Source organism: Spermophilus citellus, assembly GCF_964194105.1.
Source record: "Spermophilus citellus genome assembly, chromosome: 6".
Classification (NCBI taxonomy): domain Eukaryota; kingdom Metazoa; phylum Chordata; class Mammalia; order Rodentia; family Sciuridae; genus Spermophilus; species Spermophilus citellus.
Genome location: NC_138187.1, coordinates 163,873,231 through 163,879,230, shown reverse-complemented (window position 1 = coordinate 163,879,230; position 6,000 = coordinate 163,873,231).

Sequence of the window (6,000 nt, the reverse complement as noted above, 5' to 3'; positions counted from 1 at the left end):
GTCTCCACTAAGATCAATGCTGTGCTGGGGCTGAGGATGTGGCTCAAGCGGTAGCGCGCTCGCCTAGCATGTGTGCGGCCCGGGTTCGATCCTCAGCACCACATACATACAAAGGTGTTGTGTCTGCCGAAAACTAAAAAAAAAAAAAAAAAAAAATTAAAAAAAATTTAAAAAAAAAGATCAATGCTGTGGATCAACAATTTAAGCATAAAATAAATCTCTAGAAGAATTTATGATACATAATGAGAAAGATGGTTTTAAATAAGCAGAAAATCCAGAAATCATAAAGAAATTAAACTAATCTATTTGTCCACATAAATATTTCAAAAAACTACAAGAGAAAAAAATTCCATAAACAAAGTCAAAAGATCAATGACAAATTGGAAAAGGTATTTGCAAAACAAATGATAAAAAGCTTAATTTCTTCGATTATCAAGAACTTTTGCAAGTCAGTGTGAAAAAGAAGACAGGAGGAAAATGGCCAAATTCCCTAATGCTTACAAAAAATGGACACGACTGGTGGGATAAGATGCATGGCTTGACTCATAGTCAAGTAAATGCAAACGATCAAAACAGCAATGAATAGAGAGATAGGATTTCTTTGCCTCTCTGATTGGTGACTAGAGATGCACAATGACCCCTGCACTGGGGCTGAGGGGAGCTCAGGAGTCCTGGGTAGAACTGTGTGCTGTGCATTCTTTCTGGAGAAGTTGGCAGCATCTGTCAGAATTAAAACTGCACATCTCCTTTCACTGGTAATCCCTCTCCCAGAAGTTTACCCAAGAGACATGGTTGTACATGTTCAGCAAAATGCACATACAACCGTGTTTATATATTGTTTATATATTGTTTGGCAAAAGCAAAACACTGGAAATACCAGAATTCATGAGTAGGGGACAAGTTTATAATTAGTAGTAAATGCCGGCAATGGATCAAGAATGCCTGGGTGAGAAGAACAAGGTAGCTCTGCATCCTTGAGAATCAAAAGAACAAATTGCAATATAACGAATAAGAACATAACCAGATGCATGGATGGTGTTTACATGTGTGTGGAAGGAGTTTGGGAATGAATTACAGGAAACAGTTATCAGTGGCATGGGAGCGGGTGTGAAGAGAAGGAAAGAAACTTTCATTTCCATTTTGTATCTTTTACTCATTAAATTTTTCATAATTACATGTTTTCACATATGACATTTAGAAAACTGTCAGAGTTTGCTTTTCTCCACTTCCCCCAAATGCAATGGCCAGAGATACTTCTTACATTCTGTTTTTTTCTCTACCTACATAGGAAAGACACAAATATTGTATCTTTGAATATGAATAATTACAATTTTTGTCATGACAAAAATGGGAGTCTCTATGTGTATAGTTCTATAATTTGCATTTCTTAGTTTGCATATCCTTCACGTCTTTCCACGTAAAAGCATACTAGATGAAATTCCATAGTAAGAATGTGCCACAACTTATTTACCCTTTCTTCTGTTGTGTTTTTTCCCCCAAAGTTTGCCTTCATATTCAATTCTGCAATGGCCACATTTTGCATAATTTATCTGTGTGTCTGTGTATTTATGTGGGTTGATTCCCCCAGTGGCATTCAAGGTTAAAAACAGGACAGAAGCTCAGGAGGTCAACCAACACATACAGTTCACTTAAAGCTTTCTCTTATGACATCTTTTGACCTTGCACTGAAAAACATAGTCACACAGAGAATACAAGCCATGGGGTGGGTCACTCTGCACCCTTCGACCCAGCAAGGACAGGGCAGGAAGGAAGGCTGGGTGCATGCGACCCGGGCTAGCCCAGTCTGCTGTCCTAGGGGGATCTGTATTTTTAGTCTTGTCTTTTGCTAATGGTGTCAGTTCCTTCAGCAGATGTTATCAGTGTTCTATCCACAGCCCTAACGAACCAGCACCCTTTACAGTGACCGTCCCAACTCTACCCAAGGCACAGGCGGGGAGCTGGGAGTTCAGGAGTTGAGGGATAACTGCTCCAAATTCCTCACTTGCTGTTTAGGAGAAGGAGACTCTTACAGCCTCCGGGAGTTTCTAACCTGTTGCAGGAAGCAATAATAGCCTTGGCTGTGCAAATTCTTGTTTTAGATGTGCCTTTGAACCCAAACTGTTCTATTCCAAAATTCATAAATCAATCCCTCATATGTAGAGAGTTGGGTGTAGAAATCCCTGGAACCTAGAATAAGGCACAAACTAAATACCTTTTGTAAATCACAGATGATTCTGATACGGGATGACATGAAGTTCAGGAGAATCCTTAAACTGATTTTATTTTTACTTTCACACTAAACTCTAACAAGAAAACTCTGAGAAGAGATTTGGGAAAAAATGAACCAAATGTAAGGTGGCTCTTTGGAGAAAAGCAGTGTCCACTCTGTGCTCCTGCCTGGCTTGTATCTTCCAAACCCGAACTCGGTATCCAGGTTCCCTTTCACTTCTTGCCCGTTATTTTCCAGGAATACAAATTTCATTCCAAGGCTCTGGTGTGCATGTGTGTGTGACTATAAAGAGAGTTACTGAGTCTGAGTCTCAGAGCACTCAATCAGTAAATAAAAGGGTTATCACCGTTCCTGGGGCAAAAGGGACAGGGAAGGAAGAGGGTTAGCAGTAAGAGGCGGGACTGTTGAGGGCTCTGTTCCGCAGTCTTTGCTTTTAAAGATATGTACATGTCCAAACCCTTGATACCTGTAAATGTGACCTTATTGGGAAATAGGGGCTTTGCAAATGTATTTAAGGATCTCAAGATCAGATCCTGTAGGAGGTAGGTTTGATGGGTCAGCCTGGATTTAGAGTGGACAGCAAAGACTGGTGTTCTCATAGTGGAGGAGATTTGAGGGAAATCTCAGGGAAAGAGCCACGTCAAAATGAAGGCAGAGATTGGAGTGATATAGGTCAGGAATGCTGAGGATTGCCAGCTGCCACAGAAGCTGGGAGAGAGGCCTGGGACAGGTTCTCCCAAAAATCCTCCAGAAAGAGCCAGCCCTGGTGGCACCTTGATGGAGGACTTCCAGACCATAAAAGAGAGGAAGTTTCTGTTGTTTCAAGCCACCTGCTTGTGGAATTGGCTACGACAGCCCCTGGGAGCCCACACAGTGGGGAGGGATGGGGAAGACAGGCTTGGCCTCGCTGCCCCAGCGGATCTCTTCCAGCGCTCCCTATGAGCAATGGCAAGGCAGCACGGAGGAGTCAGCCTGCAGGGAAGGGCTTGTGGGGGCCGGGGCAGGGCTCACTGAGGATAGTAAAATCAGGTGACAAACAGAAGTATAGTGGGGACAGACAGCTGCTCCAGAGAAGACACAGACCATGAGGAGTGCAGGTGACCCTTTGCTCTGGGGTGGTGTGAAGTCGTGAAGGTAAAGGAGAGCATGGAGATCACCCACCTGTCAGGCCTGGAGATTGCCCTGCCTGCGGCCAGAGAGTGAAAGAACTGGACAGCAAGGACATCAGGGCTTCCTTGGCTGCGGCAGGGTCCTCCTCCAGAAAGATCTCCACTGGCCAAGAGCCCTCCTCATGCTCCCTCTTCCTCTGGTTTCATGCCACTCTCAGAAGAGAAGCTGTCCTTTAAAGGTGGCGTCTCCTGCAGAGCTGACTCACCTGGGCACAGTGGCTGTCCTGCTCCGTATCCTGCCTGATGATAGCAGAGCTGAGGAAGCCATGCATGCCTCGGGGCAGCCGGTCACCCTGCCTTCCCCCACGGCTTTGACCCTGGCGGTCTGCAGAGCAGCAGGGGAGATGGATGGGCTGGGGCCGCAGGGCAGCAGTACCCACTAGGCACTGGCATGGAAGGCTGCTCCCCAGGACCCCAGGACCCCAGGTGCTCGCGGACGTGTGCCTCCTCACCTTGTGAGGTCTGTTCGTATTTTTAGAAGGTTGTTTTTGAGAGCAGTTTTAGGCTCACAGCAATACAGAGCAGAAAGTGCAGAGAGCTCCCACCTGCCCTTCACCTGGGATGTGAAACCTCTCCCGTGGTAACATTTGGCACACTGAAGTGTAGGGACGCATCTTGGCCACCCAAGGTCCAGGGTCTACCCCAGGGTTCACCCTTGGTGTCATATGTCCTTGGGGCCTGGACAATTGTGTATCGTGTGCCACTCGGTCAGTTTCTTACAGAAGACTTTCACTGCTCTGAAATCCTGTGTTCTGCCTGTTCGTCCCTGTCCCCACTGAAACCACTGGAAATCGCTGATGTGTTTACCGTCTCAGTAGCTTTGCCTCTTCCAAACTGTCACATTAGCTGGAGTCACACTGCAGATAGCCTTTCACGCCGGCTTCCTTCACCTACGTGCACTTATGCTTCCTGCTTGCTTCCTCATGGCTAGATGACCACTGGCTCCAGCCCTGAAGAGCATTCCATCGTCCAATGTAGGGTATTTGTCCACGTACCTGCTGACGCCGTCCTGGGGGCTTCCAAGTTTGGGCAGTTATGAACAAAGCTGCTGTGAACACCGTGTGCGGGTTTTTATGTGGATGTTTTCAGCAGGTGTGGTTCAATACCGAGAATTGCTGGATCAGTTGGTAAGAGCATGCACAGTCTTGGAGAAAACACCAAGCCATTTTCCAAAGCGACTGTGCTGTAATGCACTTTTAAATGACTTAATCTTATGCTAAACAGTACCTACATGAGGTTTGCTTTCACTGACTCCAGAAAACCCCTGCTCGGCCGATTCCTTCTCCTGACTGGGAGACCCCCTCCCCCTGCCCTTCCTATTTCTTCTTTTTAGTTTAAGTCTTTTGAGTCTGTCAAAATGCAAATGACTGGTAACAGTGTGCGTGGTCATCAACCATGTGTACCTTGAATGGGAGTGGACGTTCTAAGAGAGCTTCCATGAAGCGGGGAGGAGCCAAGCTCAAAGGGAGGCAGATACACTGCATCTGACTGGCCGGCTTGCTTCCCCTTCCCAGGGACACACCCTGCGTCCAGGTGATAAGCGAGGAAGGAGTTAAGGTCACCAGGCACTAACTAGAGTCAGGGACACCAGGGTGGGGAGGAACACTGTGGGTCCTTGAGGATGGCACCCCAGCCCCCCACATGTGCAGGCCTAATTTCATCATAACGGGAGGAGCACTTTGATTACAGAGCACTCTTCCTCGATTCTCAACTAGTCTGCCTACTTGCTGCTTGAGGTGTCCGGTCATGGGTGCGATCTTTGATGCAGACAGCATAGTCTGCTCTAACAGAGGTCTTAGTGCACACAGGAGCTCAGAGGTGCTCGGCCTGGGGGGCTGCAGTGGCAGCAGAGGCAAAGCTGGGGTTGGACACCCTTCCCAACTGAGGCCTGGCTGAGGCCCTGTCATGAAGGCACATTAGGGAGAACAAAGCACAAACATGTATTTTTTAAAGTTTGAGGGCCTGCCAACTTAGAAACAGAAACCTCAGCAACGGCTTGTGTATCGTTATGCTTTGGTTTGAAGAAAAATGGACAGTTGTGGAGAAGCCCACCTGGAGGGTGGGGGTGTGCTCTAATGTGAGTCTGGGCGCTGGGTGTGGTGGTGGTGCAGGACCTCGAGGCGGAGTGGACAGGGGAATGCCGCAGTCTGGCTGGGCACAAAATAACCGGGAGGTCACGAGCCACTTGTAGGTTCAAATAGCAACTACTTTATTGCCCGAACCCAACGGGAACTCTCTAGAACTCCACGGAAAAACCACGAGAACCAACGGGAACTTAACGGGAACTCCGCAGCAGGTCCTAAACTCTATCAGTACTCAACAGGAACTCAATGGGAACTCCGCGAGAACTCAACAGGAACTCAAAAGTAGCGGGCACCTGAGGTAGCAGGAGCCACCCCACTGCCGGACAGCAGAGGTCCACATACACAACTGAATACACAGCTTGTTTCAATTTAGCATCATCCAGTTACAGCAATCAGTCATTATCTTAATAATTATACACAGCTTAACTTAATTACCATCATCCCAATGGCTCCCCGCGTCACCTCTCAACCACTCCCTCCGGCAAAACGCCAGGCACCATCCCGACCTGGCCGTGGC